General features: G+C 45.2%; 1 protein-coding gene across 5 annotated transcripts in view; it reads left to right on the top strand.

Moving 5' to 3' along the window:
• Positions 1-20,927, top strand: part of ZHX2 (zinc fingers and homeoboxes 2) — a 74,296-nt gene that overhangs the window by 38,112 nt on the left and 15,257 nt on the right. The window contains exon 1 of one of the 5 annotated variants that reach the window (XM_063173602.1): positions 13,939-14,054. The exons of the other annotated variants lie outside the window; for them this stretch is intronic. The gene's annotated coding sequence lies outside the window, so the exon portion shown is untranslated. Of the gene's footprint in view, positions 1-13,938; positions 14,055-20,927 lie in introns of those variants that run through there. 5 annotated transcript variants of the gene reach the window in all.

The raw sequence follows: 20,927 nt of genomic DNA on the forward strand, positions 1-20,927 counted from the left end.
CACAGCTGGGCATCTGGGATTTAACAGCTCAGAAGGATATGCAAAAGCAGTCCCCAGGCATGTAAACTAAGGTGCTAAAGATTTGTCTAAACTGTTCCAGCAAGTCAGGAAGAGAATTAAGGCTTTCCTTCCTGTTTACATTGGAGGTGTGTTGTCATGACCAAAACAAGTGTGAGAATATTACTGCTGCAGTAATACAGCAAGTACTATGGGTATGTTAGGCAGTTCTTTAAAAAAAACCTTCTGAGTTGCATCCCATACTTCTTGCTAAGTTCTTTGATGTCTTTTTAAATCCCTCTACTAGCTGATAGCAAACTCATCTAATCCAAAGGTGATCCCAGGATATGGCCGGAGCTGTGATGGAGGCAGGGTCTCTGGATGGTGACAGCCACAGAGCAGCACATGCTTGCAGCCACCTGTCTCAGCTGCTGCTTCCTGAGAGGTCTGGGAAGGAGTCCTTTTCATTTTCTACCACCAAGCACCTGACACACTGCAAAACCCAAATTTTCATGCTTTCATAGCAAATGTGGGTCTCCATTGGGTTTGCAAGGCAGCAGCCAGGACAGGCTTTGCAGTGGGGGCAGCATGGGGTGGGGACAGGCAGGGGCTGTTGTGGGGGAAGCTGACAAGCAGATGGATGAAGCTGGCATTGCCAGGGGAGTGGAGGAGGTGAGTACTGCTCTGTTAGCAGATGTGATCAGGCTGCCTCAGGGGACAAGGGGGACTGAGAGCTTTGAACCAAATGCCCTGACCAAAGGGAACTTGTGAAACTGTTCCTTGGGAGGAGCTGGGAAGGGTTTGGTTGAGGGTGACTGGTAAGGGTAGAGGTCTGAGCAGTGATGCTTTTGGGTATTAAAAGGCAGTGGGTTAAGTACCTGAAATAGGACTTGTTGCAAGAAGGTACAGAAATAACATTTCTACCTGAAATTTTCATCAAATGGCCCAATTTTGCAAAGGATACAGAGACAAGTGCTCCAGAATAGCAGTCCTGCTTGAGCTACATGCTAAGAGAAATAGTTATGGGTGGCTGATAGTGAAAATACTGACAGGGCAGCAGATGGGGGAGCCAGGAAGGTCAGGCTGGCTCTGCTGTCCCTGTCCCTGAGCAGAGGGGACCAGTGGGTTGTTGGGGAGGGATGGCTCTGCCAGGAGTCAGTGTGGTGGAGCAGGCCTGGTGCTGAGAGATTTGGGGGAGTCCTTGATGGTCAATGCTCCTGGGTGCTGGGATGGGTGGTAGGTCTGGAAAGATGTTCCCCAGGAGGGAAATCAGGATTGATCATCAGGAGGGGGAAAAAGAAGGTGGGAGCCTGTATTTCTGTTTGGGTAGATGTGCAAAGGAATTGTATGGAAAAGCTGAAATGTCATTTATGAGGGGAAATAAATGCTCTGCAGTGAACACAGACTGCTGTGAGAGAGTTTGCCTGTCAGGTCCTCAGCTCAGCATCAACTACTCAGCCTCCCTGTATGGGTGCAATGTGCTGCACAGATTTTCAATTTACAGTAATTTGGGACTTGCATGTAGTCTGGAGAGGTGTGACAGGCACTCAGGCAGGTCTGACTTTCCCTCCCCTGAGGATAAGGGTGGATCCAAGGTGCAGAAAGCCCTGAGTGGGAGCAAAGGGCACATCTTGCCCAAGTGAGTGCTCATAGATACAGCAGTAAAAAGGACTCCACCAAAATAAGCCCAAGGCTTGTGGAGTTTTATTTTCCTTTTTTTTTAATGTAATTTGGGATCCATGTACACACCTTGCATTGCAAGTCTGTGGTCTGTCACAAATCCCTGTGTAACCAAGCCTGGGATCTTCTCCCCTCACTTAAACCCTCATCCCCTCCCCTTAAAGCTAAACCAGGCTTTGCCAGCTTTCCTCTTCACTGCTCCCAGTGGATTTCAAAGGTGCACTGCTGCTTCCATGTCTGCCTGATAAGCAAGAACATCAAGGGATAGAATAGAGTTCAGTGAATTGAAGGAGAGAGATTGGAAGTGACAAAAATGGCAATGAACTTTCCTGAAGCTTTCCATCTCCCCCTGTTTCAGATGTTTCCTTCTTTTTGCTACCATCAGTAGTTTTTGGTAGTGTTTTTTTCTCAGTGGCTGCTCACTCATGGAGATGTCTCTTGGAAATCAGGAGCCCAAGGTCTTGATAGCAGGAGCACCTGGACCTGTGAATCTGCTGTATGAATGTGCTTCTGTCTCCTAAGGCAGCAAATACAGTGGGGGTATCACATCACCAACAGTTTCACAGAAACAACTGTGATGTTTTTGTATGGGTCACTTGTGCCAATTTCCCTGTTAGTGGCATTAGGCTGGAGCATCCCATAGGCACTGAGCACAGTGGTGGTCTCTGAGTTGACTCAGTTTTCATTGTCAGCATTAGTTATGACTCAGGTATAAACAATCTGGCACATTTTCCTGTTTGCATTCTCCAAGTCCACTCCTCTTGCGTGCCTCAAGCCAGATATTTCTGTGTTTGCCATGCTCTGAAACCCAGGCAGGCTTGCAGCAGTGAATCAAACCCTGCTGTGCTTGGAGCAGCTGCATTTCAGATGCTGCTGTGAGTGTGTGTAGGAAAGGGCAAGGGGGATGCAATGCTTGGAAAGAGCACCTGCTACAGGAGGAGACTGGAGCTCTAGCAGGACAGGGAATGGCCTTGCATTTATTGTCTTTGTTATTAATATTGGATTAAAATGTGGTTTATGTTACTTACAGTATACATGTAATTTTACCTAGTGAGTGTGTATTAACTATTATATAGGTGAATGCAAAGAGAAACTGGTTGGGGGTTTTTTAGCTCTTCCATAAAGCATTCAGTAGATTCCCAACTTGATGTGACCTTGCTGTCCTGTTGAGGAAGTTTTCCTGTCTGACCATGCAGGATTTGCTTTGGCAGCTGCACCTACAGCACCAAAGCCCTTTCACCACAGGTGGTTCCAGTGGCAGAGGGATGCTCCCCTTGCCTCCCCACACTCAGACAGTCACTCCAGGCTTCCTTACCAGCTCAACCCTGGCTTTCCCACAGCAGAGTCTCAGATGTCTGGATCCTTAAAATAATCATTGTGCAATAACAGAATAACAGCTTGAACTGGTGCCTCTGGAGGTGGGACATCAAACAAAGGAATCCTTGGGCTTTTACATCCCCACAGTCTTAAGTGCATGAAAGTCTGGGCTCTTCCTGCTGAGTTTTTGGCTCCTGCACAGGGGTCCTCTGTGCCTTTTGTTGTGCAAAGGGTCACTGCCAGCTCTAGCCTCGGGCTCCCTCCACTGATTTTATTCCTCAACATCTCCAATGGTTTTACCTTCAGTAAAAGAACCCTCTGAGTGGCCGTGGACAGGCCATCCCTCTGATACTGGAGGAGTGCAGAGGAGAAGCAGCTTTCTTCTTTGATCTTGCTACTGCTGGAGTCAGTAGCAGAATTTCAGAGGACTTCAATGAGCCAGGATCAGCCCTCTAAAAATACTCCCAAGGCACTGGGGAAAGCCCTTGTGAGTAGGGGAGAAGCAGCCCTTATGTGCCTATGGGGTGGAAGGGAGCACACCCTTATTAGTAAGTGTTGCTTCTTTATGAATATGTTTCATAAAGAAATCTCTGCACTGGTAGTGTAACATGTAGGGCTGTCTGTGGCAGCAGTAAGTCTTGATCTGTTACTATAGAAATTCTGCCTGTTTTTTGTAAGAGAAGATCCAAAAGCACCTTCCTTTGCTGTGTGTGAAAATCTGAAGGGTGCATTTTGTGCGTTCATGAGGATCTCTGAGCATCTCTTTCCAGCTGAGTCTGGATGAGTAATTGTGTCATTTGGACAAACTCCTGATGCATACATCAGCCTTGTGCTAGCCCTGACTGCCAGAGGTGGCAGTGAAATCAGAGGTACACCCTGTGTGTTAGAAGTAGTGTAAAGCTTCCAGAGCCTGCCATAACCTTTGGGGATTCCTAAGAGTGGTTTCAAGCATAGGAAGGAGATAGGGTAGGCTGGGGGTCAGGTGTGCATCCCCTGGCATGTGCTATGGTGTTTCACCCTGGTGGTGGCATTGGCAAGCACGAGGGGATGGTGGTGCTCATCTCCTTTCCCAGCAGAGCACAGCTCCAGTGTGTTCTTTAAGCCTGAAGCTAACCAGGAAAAAGAAAATAACCCTGTGCAGAGCCGCTGAGATGGCCCCAGCAGCACTGTGCAGTTGTGATAGATCTGGTACACACCAAGCTGTGCACTCAGGGACAGGATAAATGGAGAGAAGGGAGATGGTGACCTCCAAAAAGCTGCAGTGGTGGCAGAGGGGAAGGAAGCAGTGATTTAGCTCTTCTTGGTGGAGGGGTGAGTGACTTCAGAGAACATTTAAATAGCAAAACAAGTAGAAGGTATTTTGAGGGTTTCATAAACTGGTTGCAAAAGTAATAAACTTGAAAAAATCTAATTTATAAGGGCAGAGAGTTTCAAGGCTGCATCTCTCAGCAGCATCCCAGGGTTAGGAGAGCCATGTGATCATTCCTGTATCTTAGTTTGCTTCAGGCCCATGCAGGCTTAGTTTCATACCTGTTTCACCTCCCTCTTCTTGTGCATCCCTGCTCTCCTTGCTCAAAAGTGCTGGGTCTTTGAGAGGAGCCTTATTGTGCCACTGCCAGTGACTGGGGCTTCCCACTTGGCAGATATGAAATAAAAAATTGAAAAAACATGCAACAAAGCAACTGGAAGGTATAGCTGTGAATTACCCTTGCAAATCACAGTCTCTGCTTCTGCCACACACCACTTGCCTGCCAGCAAACACAGAGCTGTGCCCATCAGGTGTCTGAGGCTGCTCATGGGTAGATCCCTGTTAACTGTGGCTTCTCCTCCTCACTCTGTGCTGTGCGTTGGGATGTGTCAGGGGAATGGAGCACTGGGCTCAGGTGTTGTGTGCTCTGCCCTGGCTGCTGAAACACACCAGTAAATTTAGTGGTGGCAACATCATCATAATGAGCACCAACAGCACAACTCTGCAATTTTCCACAAGTTTTTCCTTACAGGACCCCTTCTCAACACCCTGAGCACCAAGGTGATGTTACAAAACCTGGCTGCTGACTGAACCGCTCCTTTAACATGTGCTCTTTTGTATTGCTTTCAAATGCTATGAATTCTGCAAGAAATGAAATTTCAAATGCATCAGCTCTTTCCCCATGCAGTTCAGGTTTGTGGCCTCAGCTGGTCCTGGTGTAATGTCTGCTCAGGTAGAGGCTCCTGGGCTGTTCATTGACTTGCTCACATTTTGTGTCATCTCCACAACTGTGGGGCACCAGGTCTTTTTCCAGAAGGAGCCACCCTCTTCTGTGCAGCCTCCCAGGTTGCTGTTGGTTTGCTTTCCAGAGAACTCTAGCAGGATTAACCTTGGCAGCACTCTGTGCCTCTGCTCTTCCTCAAACACTCAGCCTTGAGAGCTCTGAAAGGCAGGACAGCCCTGGGTCACCTCACAGGAAACCAAGATATTCAAAGAGTTCATGTAATTAGCTGCACTTTCCTTCTTAGATTCCCAAATCTGCTTGAGCCAAGGAGCCAGCTGTCCTGTTTGCTGGCCAGAGCATTCTGTAAGGATCTCATTGTGTGTCTTGGGGCTTTCCCTGTCTTCCTGCTGGTGGGAGCCTCAGCTGGGATGGCAGCACAGACCCAGAACATTGGAGATTTGAGTACAGAAGACAAAGGAAATTAGGTTGTGTCTGCTTTACAAAGGCTGGACTTTTTTCCAGACAGTTGGAAGCTGGGGGTGGGAGGGCTTTTTATTCCTGTGGGTGAATTTGGTGAGTTGGTTTTTTGTTGGCTTGTTGGTTTTATTACTTGATTAAAATGGTGGCTGACAGCATGGCTAGATCCATGCATGCTGCCAGTCTGTGCATCCTTCACTGGGTGAGTTACTGCAGGTGCCTGGTGCTCCTCTGCTGCTCCTTAACCAAGACCCTCCTCATCAGAGGGTGGTGCCACATTGCTCTGTGCTCCTTCAGCACAGCAACCATTGACCTCAGGTGAGCCTTGTTTCACTGGAGGTCCAGGAGGGTGTTCCTCCCTTTGCAAGGTTGGTGTCATTCTGGTGGATCCCACTTGCTCCTTGCCCTCTGCAGGGTACAGGCACACCCAGCGCACCCACACACCATGCCTGAAGGGTTTGGGCAAAATCTGTCTGTCTGCATGAGCTGAAATTTGTTCAGTTTATCCCTAAAACAAATTTGACTGTGTGGGGCTGTTGTCAGAGACAGTAATGCTTGGTTTTGCTTGTTACTCCTGAGCCACCAATTGTAGAACATGTAGCTTGTTGCTCAAAATTGCTATTTTTATCATAGTGTTAGCAGAGAGTTTTGAAGTATATTGACTGGTGAAGACAGCAATATTTTAACACCATTTTTGTTTTACCTTCAAAGCAAATTACATCTAATAGTCCTCCTGACTCCCACATTAGCAGGGACATAGTGTGGAAACTCTTTGGGACAAGGAGTGGGGCTTGTTTTGGTTTGTAGCAGTGACATTGTGATTGGAGAAAAACTGTTGATCTGGGTAAACCTTCTTGCCACAGAAATCCTGCTTAGGAATCATACAGAGAAATGGCTTTACATGAATAACTCAAAAATGCATTTTTGAGAAGGTATTGGGATTGAGATGATTTAGTGCAGTCAAACTGTATCTTGTTTTTCTCTAATTTATGTAAAGCAGTTTTATCTGTCTTGGGGGGTGTGGGTTCTTTTCTCGTTTAAAGTTCCAGAAATCTACATGGGAGATCTTAAAATTGGATGAGTATTGTGTGAAGGCATTTCTGAGTTAAGCTGTAACCTGAAGCATAAGAAAAAGGTTTTCTTAACTTGCTGTAGTAAATTATATTTTTAGCAAATTATATTTGAACCAGTGTTGCATGCCATTAAATATATGGTGAATCCCATCTGACAGATGTGCCAAAAAGGAGTCTGAGATAATGTGACCAAAATGTCATGCAGTAACCATGGTCATATTAGAGAGTAATTTCCTGGAATATAATCCTCAGGGATTGTAAAATTAAATTTGAAAATGTATCCCTATTTCTGTCTTGCCCCTTGTAAAGTAAAACCACTGGAAATTGTTAACTCCTTGGTGGTTCTTACAGCAGCTTGTGAAGATTAAACTTCTTGTTGGGTCTCTTTTTCCTACTCCAGCTTCACATGCCAAGGAGAAAATGAATCCTTGCACCATCCATGGTAGCAACACTTGTAGTGCACGTGATTGAGGTTCCATATAGAGATGTGGCTGTTTTCTGCTTTGTTCTTCAGGTCTAACAGATGTTTTTCAAGTCTTCAGGTTTCCTGAAACAGTGACCATTCATGGTAGTACCACTGCTGCCTATCAATGGGCAGAAAAAGAGTCTAGGCTTGTTTTGGGTTTATTTAGGATATGTGCAACTAGAAGGCATTGCATGTAGTTAGGTGTGTAAGGATCTGGTGCTGGCACTGATGGTGATGTTCTCCAGGGAGCTTTTACACCTTTAGAGAATGTATGATCTAATTATGGCAACCTATCCTAAAACTGTGGTAATTAAACTGAAGAGATTACTGAGGTTGTAGGGTATTGTTTTCTGAGTTAACTTCCAAACCTGTCTCTAATCTGTGTTTTAAACATTGACTTCAGCTTCTAACTAATCTTCCTTAACTTGCACTGTGTTAGTCAAGCAGCTATCTGGGAACTCTTGCAGGCTCCAGTTAGTTTGCATAGTCCTTATTGAATTAGATTGGAAAAGCACTGTGGAATTTGAAAGAAAAGCAGATTGTGGAATTGTGATCTTTCCTTTTAATGTAGACTTTGTGAAGGAGGAAGACTGTGATCTCTTTATCCATGTGAATCATCAGATGACTAACAAAAATATAGGAAAAATGTATTTTATCATTGCTGCCTTGACCAGGATTCTGAGCTGAGTGGCAGGCCTGGAGGTTGGGCTAAGAACTGGGCAGGAGTGAGGGTCAGGGCAGCTCCTGTGCATTTGGCAGGGGAGCAGAGCCTGGAGTCCTGAGCAGGGCCCAGGACTGGTGAAGGGGAGCTGGTGAAGGGGAGCTGCCCCTGCCCAGGGGGATTCCAGAGCAGCAGGGCTGTGGGATTCCAGAGCAGCAGGGCTGCCCTTTGCCATGTGAGCTAAACCCAGAAGGACTGCGGGAGGCTGAGGGCAAAGTTGTTTCTTCTTCATTCTCCTCTTCCCTTCCTCTCCAAGTCCTCATAGCCCTTTGTTGCTGATGAGTTATTTCTCTCTCCCTTCCAAGCAACCCCAGAATCAGTAGAAGTGCAACCCAAAATCTGCTGTTTTCATCATCTGCTTACAAATTGCCCTTCCCCTCAGGAGAGCCCATCAAAATACCCATGTGCACACACACACAGAACAAACTTACAGTCCCACCAGGATAAATGTATTAAAATCACACATGTAACATCATCAAGCTGTGGTTTAAGCAGGGCAGATGGAAAATGCCCTGCTGACCTAATGCCCATTAAAAAAAATATCTGTACCTAGTGTCAATGGGCTGCTTTCTTCTTTGCTTTTCTTTCCTTTTCTTATCATTACTGTGCTTTCTCTTCAGAAGAAGTTCAGTGCTGCATTAAAGGGATTACAGGTTCTTTTCATCTTACCTCTTTTTCCCCCCAATTTTACTTCTTCCCAGCAAGCCTCAGGGTTTTTTTGGTTTGGGTTTTTCTTTTTCTTGTCTTTTTTTTAGTTTTAAAGCAATTGATTTATAGCTTTCCTACCTGCTGAGAAAGATTGACCTGCTACTGAGCATCTTCAGACAGCCCTTCTTACGAGTCACTTGGGACTGAAAGCAAGCAGAGGGACAGGTTGAAAGGTGTTTTTTTCCTGATGCTATTTACACTCTAAGGAAACAGAGATGGTATGTGCTGGTTTTATATAGCTAGATACACATTGTGTGAATGTGTACCTGCATCTTGAAATGGGGCTGTCCAAGGAAAAAAGACTTTTTCTTTTTTCTCCACCAACACCCTCTTGATTTCTCCAAATCTGATTTAAATCTGAGTGCACTTGTCTTCACTCTTCCTCTCCTACTGTGCTTTTGGTGAATTTTTGCTGTGTAGTTTTGTTTTCACAAGTTTCAGGCTATGCTTTGTTTCCTGTGAAATCCTGAGGTGTGGATTCCATCTGGAAACATTTCAGTGGGTCATATAATTGTGTTTCTCTTCCTTTGCTGCCCCGTCTCTGTGTGCATGTCTGTGGCAGGGGACATGAGGAGGGCAGCAGTGCTCAGCCACCATGCAAGAAGTGAACGAGGAAGGATGCCCTTCACCTCACTTGTGTTCAGTGCAAACTTGATGGACCATGGAGGCTCTTTTATTGTTCAGCATCTAAAGCCTGAAAAGATATTTCAGGGCAGTCTGGATAGGGTTGCCTTTTTTTTCCCCCTCCAGTTCCTGCCATCTTGATACCAACACTGAATTGTTTCAGCTTCAAAGGAACAAACCTGATGTGCCAGGATGGTTGTTCTTCATCCTTTCTAAAGGATGAATCAGCCAGCACTGAATTTCCTCAGACACATCCTCTGCTTTCATGTGTTGGTCTGAAAACACTGACCTCAGCAGCTGGGCTGATTTATTCCACAAAAGGAGGAGAATCTGTCTATTCTTGTTTGAATTCAGTTTTAAAAGAATAAAATCTAGAATTAAAAGCAAATTACGACAAAAAAAAAACAAGAGGCCCTTTTTAAATTTGCTTTCTTATACCTAATATTAAGGCTATTTTCTCACTTGCTCATGCAAGAGCTAAGGCCAAGTTCCATGGACATTGCCCTTGAAGTCTGTCAGTGTCACCTTTCATCATTAGGGGACAGCCAGAGATGCCACATCTGAACCTTGGCGAGTGACAAAAGACACCAGTAAAGATTTACACGCTGACCCTGCTCTGAAGATGAATCAAATGTGGGGTTGACCCATCCTGTCTCATTTCTCCTGTCCCTTCTTGGCTGGGGGTGCTTTGGATGGAATTAGCTGATGTGAACTGGCAGGGTTGGGAGAGGAGGGGTTCCAGAGCTGATTTCAGCAGCCGGATCCAATTTCTCAGCAGTCTTGTGTACAACTGGGCTGTGTTTCATCATATTCACTTTATTAAAATAAGTGTTACAGGAGAACTGCTCAGTGACAGAGTGAGGATTTTCCATTGCAGGCTCTGCAGTCTTTTCCTGCTTCCTGGCTCTCTTTCCTCCTCTTGCAGTACCACGCATGGGACAACTTTGCTTTAGAAATTATATTTTTTCAAAAAGGCAGCAGAGGCCCGTGGTCTGCATGAGCAGGGTGGGATTTTAAGGATTTCTTGTTTGTTCCCTTTTTCTCCCCTCTGATTTTATCCTTTAATTTAGTGTTGTGAGTCCACAGGACATACCAGGGAAGCAGAATGAACTGGATCACATACAGCCCAATTCCCCTGCAAGCCCAAAGCAGCCCTGCTCTGCAGGGACTGCCTCTCTGGAGCATTTCAGGAGACCACACAAGCCAGGAACTGTGTGAACAGTTTGTCTGCTTTCTTCTGCCTAAGCTTCCTTCACTCTGTGAATTATTTGATGGGGGTAGAGAAGACAAAAGGTGTTGGAGGAGAAGTAGATCTCTTCCACAAGGCAAAGAAATCATGAAGAGAAGAGGAACTTTGGGGAAAAAAGACAAAAGTAATTCAGTAAATTTTTTTTTTCCTCAGGCTCCTCTTTCAGGTGAGAAGCCTGCAGTAAGTCTTGACCTAGTTCCCTGAATATCACAGAAGTGTTGAGGTAGGAATTGCTTCAGGAAATGTTCATGGGTGAATGTTTCCCTGGCAGAAGGCAGCTGATCTGCTGGAAATGAGCTCCCACATAAGTGTCTGTTTTGTCAATGCTTTTGTGGGAAAGATGTCTAAAATCCACAGTAGATATGAGAGGTCATGGCTGATGAATGCTCCTCTGAGATCTGGCTTCAAGTCTCTGCCATCTCCAGGCTTACTGATGGCACTATTGTTTGTCCCCTTCCCTGCTTCTTATTTGGATTTTGGGGTCAGGTCACTTCAAATAATAGCATCAGCTCTTGGTGTGGAATGCGGTTTTTCCTAAACTTCAGAAACTGCTGTGTAATTAAATCTTCTCATAAAGCTTCAGGAGAAATAACCCAGGACCACTCCAGTGTGGGCTGTCACAGTGCTTGAGGCATCCTTGCAGGTGATGAGACAGGGAGGGAGGGAGTGCTTCGGAGAGGAGGAGGAGGGGGGGAAGTCTGGGGAGCTTGTGGCTCAGTTTTGGGTTGCCTGTAGTGACACAAGAGGTTTGGCTGCAGGGCTGCCTTCAGGACTAGCCAAAGACAAGATCTTAGCTCCCGTGTGTGTGAGGGTGCTGAATTGGGCAGGGGCTGTGTTTAGAAGGGAAATGTGTAGTGGCAGAGACAAGCTTGGGAGCCTTGCTGTTTTCCAGTTGGTCCCAGCAGAACATCAGGGAGCTCATGCGTGTCCTGCCTGCCCTCCACACTGGCCAGGCTGCCCAGGGCAGTGGCAGGTCTGTCTGTCTGTCTGTCTGTTCTCCAGAAGGAGATGCCCTCAGTAAGCATCCTGCTGTTGCATGTGGAGACCATCTGAGAGCATGGCCTAGTTGCCTTAATTCCACTCCCTTCTGCTTGGAGAATGATTTGGGGACTACCAAGGTAATATTTCATGCTGTTTGGGAAACAAAATAGATCGATTGGGCTTTACAAAGCAAGCAAACCAAGCAACCTGCAAATGACCCAGCAGCTGGGGCTAAGCCACGTTTCAGCAGTGAGGCTGTGGAAGTGCTGCCTTTCCCCAAAGTTTTGGTTCCCGGGGGTGGCAGGATTGCCAGGGTGGCAGCAACAGCCAGAGCTTTGCAGCAGCTCTTTCCCTGCCCTCCTTTTCTGTGCAGCAAAGTCTGTGGAGAAAAGCAGGCTTGGTGCTGGTGGGTTGCCATGGAAAGAGCTGCCACATTGCACAGAGTTCATCCTGGAGTGTTAGGTGGCTGTTTCTTTTTGACAGAAGAATTTTCACAAACATTATAAAACCAGGTGACCATCTAAATTAACACAAGCTGGTCACAGAATCAATGTCTTTTGAAATTATATCATTAAGGGGGGTTTTTTGTTTGTTTTTGTTCCTTCCCTTGGAAGGAGCACACATGTTTTGGCCAACAAATACTGAATATTAGTGTCACACTGGATTTTGGTGACTGGATGGTTGGAGCCTGTTTTGCAGCTCTGAGGAGAGAGCAGGAAGGAGGAGGGTTTGCTGCAGATTGTGGGGTGAGCATAAGCCCTGGGCATGCTGCTGCAGGCCTGGTCCTGGCATCCCAGAAACAGGAGGAGAAGAAACAGAGTTTTAAAAAATTCTTTAAAAAATATTTAAACAAATATGCTTCAGTGAGAAACTGAAGCATATGGAGCAGTTCTCCTGCTCTGCTGCATTTCTCAAGTATTGCTCAAGCATCATTGTTACAGTTTCTTCATCTGGAAGAGTATGAAGTAGCCCTCAGGGAAATCCCAGCACCAGGGAGACAGAGAGGCGATGCCAGAGCTGGGAACAGTGAGCACACTGGGATTAAAACCTGTGGGAGGAGATGGGAGGAGGCAACTGCCAAGTACTTGGTCACATTTAGGTGTTCTGATGGCAAACCCTTCACTGGTTAGAAATAAATGAATGGGAGATTTAGCCAGTTCTTCTCTCATTGTTTTCCTTGGCATTTTATTCCTCAATATAGGCGGAATTCCTCAATTTCTCTATGTGAAACATGATTCCTCTTGGGGTTTGGGATTATAAGGGGCATCTTGTGCCAAAGCATCTAGGATATGGATGGTCCAGATCAAGCTCGGTTATGAAAGTAGGAACTGGTTTGATCAGTATCCCTTGATGCTTGAAATGAGAAGTAGAAGAAACAAAATATGTCCTTTGTATCATGTACTGTGGAAGGTCTCCAAAGGCTTGGATTGTGCTAATCTCACTGTATTTACAACTGTGTCAATTCCTAATATTTTTTAATACATATCAGGTCTTCCAAAGATCCTTTTCACCCTCTTTCACTGTATATTTACAGAAGAATCCCTGGTTCTTTTGAATTGGGATATTAAATAGTTTGTGAATGATTCAGCAGTCATTTCCTCTTTGTGTTTCTGGAGTGAAACAAAAATGCAGAGACATTTACATCCTGCTAAATCCCACTTTTTTCCAGCAGAATAGTGTAAGGGTGTGCTCATCCTCTGTCCCCCACATCCCATGTTGGCATCCTTTCCCAGAGCTCCAAGGTGCTGCAGATCCTGTCCTGGCCTAGGGATCCCCATTTCAAGGGCCAGTTGAGGGAAAGGTGGGACAGGCTGAATTCAGAGCTGCTGCATTGACAAAAAAGTTACATATACATGCACACACAGGCTGGGAGATCCAACACAAACAGAGGAATGTTGCACAAAGGAATCACATACTGTTAGGTGAGATGAGATGAGATCAGTCTGCCAAGTTTCTGGTCTCTTGAAGACAAGAATATACCTGGAAATTGGAGGCCCTTATATTCAGGTGGTGTTGTAGTATCTAGGTGGAAAAGTTGTATAGAGAGGCTGAGGGCAGAGCTCTGGCACTCACTCAGACTCATCCTTGCAGCAGGTCTGGGTAGAATTCACCAGAATTAAAGGCTCCCAAGAGCAGTGGCTGCTCCCCACTGGCCTGCAGCCCTGGGTAGGGGCAGAAGGATCCCGTGCTGGGGAAGGGGACATGTTTGGGTTTGTGGGGTGCAGTCACTGGGGGAGTGTTTCCAGCCCAGGCAGGGAAGGCCAGCTCTGTGTGACAAGGGGGAAGGATTGCATTGTGCACTCAACTTCTGGCACGGACAAAGGTCCTTTGTGGCCCTGCCAAATCCTCCCGGCAGCAGAGCTGTTACTGTGCACAGAGGGCACTGGCTCTGCCCTGTGACAAACTGCAGCAGCCAGGGTGTGCAGGGAGGAAGAGGAAGCTCATTTGGTCCCGTGACCTGCGGGGAAAATGGCGTTTGTGTGCCTGCCTGCCTGTAGGGACACTGAAATGTTCATAGCCACCCGAAACCTCAGCGTCCTGTGGGGCCAGACAGGCCTTTTCCCCATAAGTAAGCACAGTTTTGAAAGGCTTTCTAACTCTGGGGGTTTTGTTTGGCTTTTGGGGTGGGATTAATTAAAAGTTTTACTTATAATCAGCGATTTTCCTAAGGAAATTAAATATTTGATTGGGAGAGTGTTTGGATGAGTGGAGAAATTAGAAAGTGTCACTTGGTGAATAACTTCAAACAGCTTTCGATTTCACATTTCATAGGGTGTAGACATCTGGAATATCAGTGATGCTTCAGCTGGCTTCTGGTTTCTGATGGCAGACAGAAATTGGTGTCCTGGTCTTGTCTTAGATGCCTCAAATGCCCAGTAAGGAAAGTGTTATGTAATCTGCAGTGAAGAGAAAGCATGCAAGTGTCAAAAGGATCTTGCTGGACTCCTTATTTATTGTCTCTCAGCCTCTTCTGTGGAACATGTGGTAGGTTCTCTGTCACACAGTTAGGGTTACACTAAAACAAAGCGCTTTGTATGCGTATCAGGACTGGGTGCTTACTAAGAGAAGGAGAAATAATGAAATACACTTTGAAAACAAAGTGCTGAGATAAAACTTGAAGGTAATGAGGGGGACATTATATTTAGGGGTGGTCTGAGTGGGAATTGCAAGAGATGAAGTACAGCAGATGTAGTAAAACAACTTCAGCAAACACAAGCACAGCATGTGATTCAAATGACAGAAAGCAATGTAACTAAGCATCTTTTAGATGGTCACTTTTTCAGCATTTGACCTCAGAGCTGACTGAGGAACTGACCAAGGAATAATGTGATTCATGCTAGGAATGGTCAGCTTGTATCACCAACAAGCAGAAACAAATGTGTGCTCTTGACTGCAAATGGTGTGGGTCAACTCATGCAGGGCCTCCAGAGAGAAGGGAACAAGTATATTGATGGTGCCCACAGACTCTGTGTGAGATGGGATTGTCACAAGAAGATCTCTTTCACATGGGAACCCTCCCTAAAATACTTAGTTTTTCCAGAATTTTGGGAAGAACTATAAAGGGGAAGAGTTCTTGAACTCAAGATTCAAGCAGAGGAAGAGCAGGAGGAGTTGGTGTGGTTTGCTAATGATCTGCTTTGCAGCAGCTGCAGAGGAAGGGAGCTTTTCTTTTGTGTAAGGACAGGGGGAGGTTTAGCAGCCTTGGCTGAGAAGCTTCTCTCTTGTGTATGTGCACCTGGCCCAATGAGTGATTTCTGAGAGAAAACAGAAAAGTTCAGACCTTTTATCTTTAGACTTTTGCTTCCTCCCATGAGCCTCCTGATGAAAGTTGTGGTGGTTTTGTGACTTAGGTCCCAGCAAAAAAGCACCAAATCTAAGAGAACCAGCTGCTTTTGCAGGAGCTGTTAAATGTTTTCCACTTGTGAGCTGGGAGAGTAACCTGAATTTACTGGAGATTGGAGCAGTAACCAAAAACCTCAATGCAGTTTCCAGCCCTGCTGAAGACCTTGGGTAAGGCATGATTTTTGCACTCTGATACCCAGTTTGGGTGGCAGCAAGCTGTAAATTGACTTGGCCATTTAGCAAAGCCTCTGCCATGTTCTCTTCATGCCTTAATTGCCCATTTGAGCAATGGGAATAACAGCAGTGCCTTAACTCACAATCCTGCTGTGAGGATGGGTATCTTAACAGCTGTAAAACCTCCCAATATTGGACCAGTGGGATCCTCTGATCACCATGGGTCATTAACTATCTAAGGCAGGCTCCTACATGAGGGGATAGGACCTAAAAAATACTTGTTTTACATGGTGGGTAGAAGTCATGTCACTGCTTTTAGAGAAGAAAAGCCTCTGAATGTAGAACTTTTCACCAGGCCACTTTTAAAACAGCCTTTTCTTTAAGCAAGCAGAGCACAACAAAAGGTGATGTAAAATGCAGCAAGATGAGACTGAGTGAAAATTATTTACAGCAAGATATTTGCAGCGCCCTTCAGTTGAACCAAATCTGCTCATCACCAGGAAGCTGAGGAGATCAGACTGATACAAAGCACTGCCTATGGAATTCTCCCAAGCATCTCACTCTTAACCAGCAGCAGCAGCCAGCTTTCCCATGTGCTGATTTTTGTCTCTGTCTTGGCTAGGAGCTTGGGGTCTGATTATAGTAGTGACAAAATTGAGTCAGGTTTGAGAAAGGAAATGTCTTCCTAGAAATATTGGGGTTCATCTGTACCATAGGTGTCTGTCTCCTAATAGAGCAGGTCACTGAACTGTGTGAGTTAGGCCAGCAGCTGACTCTCTGTGCTTAAAATTGGAGCTGCCCTGAAGTGCCTTGGACATCAGATTTGTTTGGTACCCCCTGGCTGAGTTTGGAGGTCACTGGGTGCTCAGGTCCTGAGAAAAGGCGTGTGGCAGTTTCCAGGAGTGGTCCTGTTTTAAAAGAGGTGTGTCTGAACTCCTTCTTGTGGAAGTGTTGAGGTGAAACATTTCCCTTTCATTGCTGTGCAAGTGCTCAGTGTGGTGGGCTTCAAGACACATCTTTGTACCCCAAACCCAGCTTTTGGGCTTCTTCCTTCAATAGCATCTGGTACTGTAGCTCAAGAGTTTCCATTCAGGAAATTGGTATTTTTGGTTGTTACAGTTTATCAGCCAGACTTGATGTTTTAAAAGGCAAAATTACCATGTACCAAAGCTTTTCCCGGTATTGCAGAGGTTCAGACTGTGTAAGCAGTGTCAGTGAAGACAATTTGAAGCAATAGCTGTTGAGTTCACCAGTGTGTAGGTGAGTGGGTAGGGAAATGGGACAGGAGAGAGCAGCAGTGCTTGTGGGCCACAGGTAAAACCATCCTGTGGCAGGAGACATTATGCTGCTCTGCTTCTAGTGTGTTATCCTCCAATCTGTAGGTCTCACTGGGGAATGGGAAGATACAGAGAGAAGCCACTGGGAGGGAGGAAAGAGGTGCAGTGATTCATCAGCTGCACAAATCACAAACCATCTGCCTTTTCTAATACATGGTGAGTGAGTCAAACAGGGAGCTGTGCAGCTATAGACACGCAGGTTACTAATGTTTTCTGTTAATTACTGAGCTCCTTCTTGTCTCCTGGGAGTTCCATAGACTCTTTCAGTGCTGCAGTTGTGGTGCATGAGGCTGATGGAAAGGCTGCTTCCCATACTGGACAAAAAGAGTTGGCCCAAACCTCCCAGAGGTGCGTGTGCTGCTTGTCTTGCTGAGACATGACATGCTGGGGACACAAGTTTCTTCTCTTTTACCTTCAAATCTAAACACTTCTTAGGAGTGCTCACCAAAACAGTCTTGTGGCCTCAGCCTTCTCTCCTTCCCCTCCATCAGGTCCTCTGGGGGCTTTTTCCCATTTTCTGCTGTGGTGTGTGCCATGTACGTGTCAGAGCCAAAGCATGCGGGGCTCTAGGAGCTACTTCTTGAGAAGTGAGAGCTCTTGGGGTGTTTTTGGAGAAATTTAGAGCTCATTTCAACCTTGCAGCCTTGCAAGAAGGACACCTAGAATGTGCATGTGATTTTTATTTTGTTTTCCCCATTGCAATTTACCTATTTGAGTGCCTTGATAATTTTATTTTGGAAGAAGTTGACACTCATCTGACTAAAGGCAGGGTGCTGTGGTTCCCAGAGCAGAAGAATTTGAGAAGAGAGCCAAGTAGTGTAAGAACTACTAAAGCAGGAAAACTTTGCACTGTTGCTTAAGTTTTGTAAGCAAAGTAAAAAAACTGAATGTCTTGATTCTGTCACAGCTCGTGTTCTTTCTGCTTTGGAAAAATTTAACTTAGAGTGTCTCTATAGTAACAATAAAATCTGAGGAGAAAAAAATATATGATAATATATAAAATATATAGTTAAATTGGAAATGTGTACAGCTGTTCCTTGTCTAGGTGGCAGTGTTATGGAATGACAGATGACATGAAGGAGAAAGTGGACCAGATGTTGCTGTTTAGATATTTGATCTAAACAAATAAGAAATTATTAATAAAAACTGTTTTAAGCAAAGAATACTTATTTTAACATATCCACCATTTCCTAGAAAAAATATTGCTCTTAAAAGTGTATCTGAAAATAAGTTCAGCTGAACATTCTAACAGGATAAATTATTTTTTTCTGCACAAAGTAAAAGACAGATACATTAACCCACTAAGCAGAACAGATAATTTTTACTTTGTGTCTGTGAGTCTCTTGTCCTCCTAGCACATCATGCTGGATGAAAACTCAGTATGAAAAATTATTTATATCCAGTGACTTTAATTTAGTCCAATAATGAGAACTCAATGAGTTGCATAGACAAGTAATTAAACTTATTAGAATGAATGTTTTTATAGCTTTTCTGTTTTTCTTGTAAGAAGTGTGTTGGTTTTTATTTCTCTCTTCTGAACATGCAAGTACCCACCCTAGGAGTAACCACTGAACACACCACTGATTAAAGGAGATAATTTTGACAAGGTACATGATTGCTATTTTGATGCTTTCTGCCCCTGGAAGCCACCAGTGGAGGGTGTTGGACAGAGGATCAGCCCCTCTGTGGGTGTTGAGAACATTTGCTGATGTGTCTGGCTGTATCTTGCATGGGTTGTTTGTTCATCATCTTGCTTGGAACAGCTCAGTTTGTTTTCATCCTTCCCAAAGGAGAGAGCAAGGCCTCAGCAGGGCTTCCACCATCACCCTCAGGGTTTGGAGGGCACAGCCAGGTGCCGCTGGGATTTGGGCTCCTTTTGTGTCCCTGAGCATCTGTGATTCCAGAGCAGGGCAGCAGCCAAGCCAGGGGTCCAGCAGGTCTGGGTGCCTCTGGCAGGAGCTCACAGTGCAAGGAATAAAAGCTTTTCCCAGACTGCACCAGCCTCACAAAGAAACAGGAGCTGCAGTGACCACAGTTACCCACATGTCCCTTTTTGTGTGCAAGCTGTGGGTTGCCAGCCCTTTTTCTGGAAGAGAAAGCAGTGGCTGGGAAGGAGGGAAATGTGGATTTTGTCCCCACTCCAGTGCTCTCCCTCCTGCTCTGGTGTGTGCCCTCCTGGAGAAGGACCATCTCCTGCCCTTCACTAAGATTATGACCATGTTTTAGGTGGAATAAGTGACTGTTGCTACAATATAAGTATTTTTTCAGGGCATGAATCAGTTTGTAAAGTGCAGTTTCTAATCATGGGTAGATTTTTTTCAGAAAGCAAAAAAGCTGGTCAGACCTAATCTAGTTTTTAGCAACTGAATTAAGCCTGCATTTAAAAAAAGGCAAAAAAAGTACAAGCCAGTGATTGCAGATTGGTACTTAGAATAGAAAATTCAAAGCATGCAATATTCAACTTCCCCTTTTCTGGGGAGGGGTTGGCCTCTTGTGTTCATACCACCATTTTCCCCACATCTTTGGCTTAACAGCAGCTTGAATGAGAACACTTTATTTCAAAAGAACAGCCTGTTAGCAGTGTACACTGAAATAAGCCTATTTCATGGTGCTGCCACACATCCTATTCTGGTGAAGCCTACAAAGACGTTTTTTCCCCCCAAAATACCTGTGTTTTTCAGAGTGAGTTTTTCTATCTCTACATAGTGGTCATGTCACAGCTGAGCTGTTAATGTTAAGAGGCAGCTTTTATGTGAGTAATTTCATCATGCAGTTCTCTGGGATTTTCTACAGCTGTTGGTGCCTTTCAAAAACCCTTTCATTCTACCCTCAGCCCACCAAAACTTTTTATTCTTGTTTTATCTTTGTGTTTTCGCAGTCTCTCAGTGACTGTGCTGTAGGGGGGTGCAGGGCAGAGGTGGGATGTGCACTGGGTTTGTTCCTGCTCCCATTCATGTGTTGACATCCAGTTTCACAGAACTTGTTGCTGGGGAAGTCAGGAATCCCAAAGGCACTTTGGTTTCCTGATCACCTTTGGAAGGTGTGAGTCTCTGATCCTTTAAAGAAACAAAAATTATCCATTGCTGCTTTCCTGTAGAAAAATATTCGTGGTCACAGCATCCCACAGATATCTATGTGGGATTTTTTTTATAATTAGAGATGTCTACACCAACATATGCAAACTTTCAATTTTATTTATTCATGTCTGCAAAAATTATTATTATAACAGTCTGCATACCTCCCCTTTAATGGGGATTTATTCAGCTTACAAAAACCTGTAGAGATGTTGGAGCTCTATCTGGCCTGACTTAAATGCTGTTTTAAAAGCTCTGCCCTAATTCACAAACCCTGCCTTTCTTTCTGTGTGGGTTTGTTGGGTTTTTTTGTGAATCATTACAGTCACAATCATGCAGGAATTATTTGCCCTGGTTTGCTTCCACTTATTCTTCTGTATGTAATTAAGCAATGTTCTTAAGTGTTTTATCACAGAGGAGAGCAACAGCATGTTTTTTGCTGTGCTTGCTGATGTGCTTTTTGATATTACTGTAGCAGCTGCATGCTGAAAGCAGTTGTAAGGAAGGAGGAACATCACCCTAGGCATGTTTCTTTTTTTGCACTGTGAAATGTGAATCTCCCCTCTCATTCTTGTGCTTGTAGGAGAAAAACATTACCACAGATTTAATGAACGTGAGTTCAGCATCTCGGGGGGGAGCAGGATGGCAGCTCTGCCCTGTGCAGCCTCTGTTTGCATTGCTGCAGCCCCTTCCTGGACAAAGAGCAGGTGGTCGAGGGGGATCCATGGTGCTGTCAGGTAATATCAGGTAGTTTCTGTTCTGCTCTGAACTTGAGTATGAGTTCTGGGCAGCCACACAGTGTTAAAGTCTGAGGCACACAGAGGGACACACCATTTGCATCCAAGGACCCCCAGGTTTGGAAAGTTGTGAGAGGAGATGGCTGAAGGTATCCAGGAATGAGCAGAGTCACTGGGGTCCCTCATGGTGTGGTTGGTCACACATCCTGGAAGGGGTGGCAAATCCTTCAGCTCAGGAAAAAGGATGGTGCAGGTGGTGTGTGTGCCTTCAAAGCAG

Source organism: Melospiza melodia, chromosome 1, assembly GCF_035770615.1.
Source record: "Melospiza melodia melodia isolate bMelMel2 chromosome 1, bMelMel2.pri, whole genome shotgun sequence".
Classification (NCBI taxonomy): domain Eukaryota; kingdom Metazoa; phylum Chordata; class Aves; order Passeriformes; family Passerellidae; genus Melospiza; species Melospiza melodia.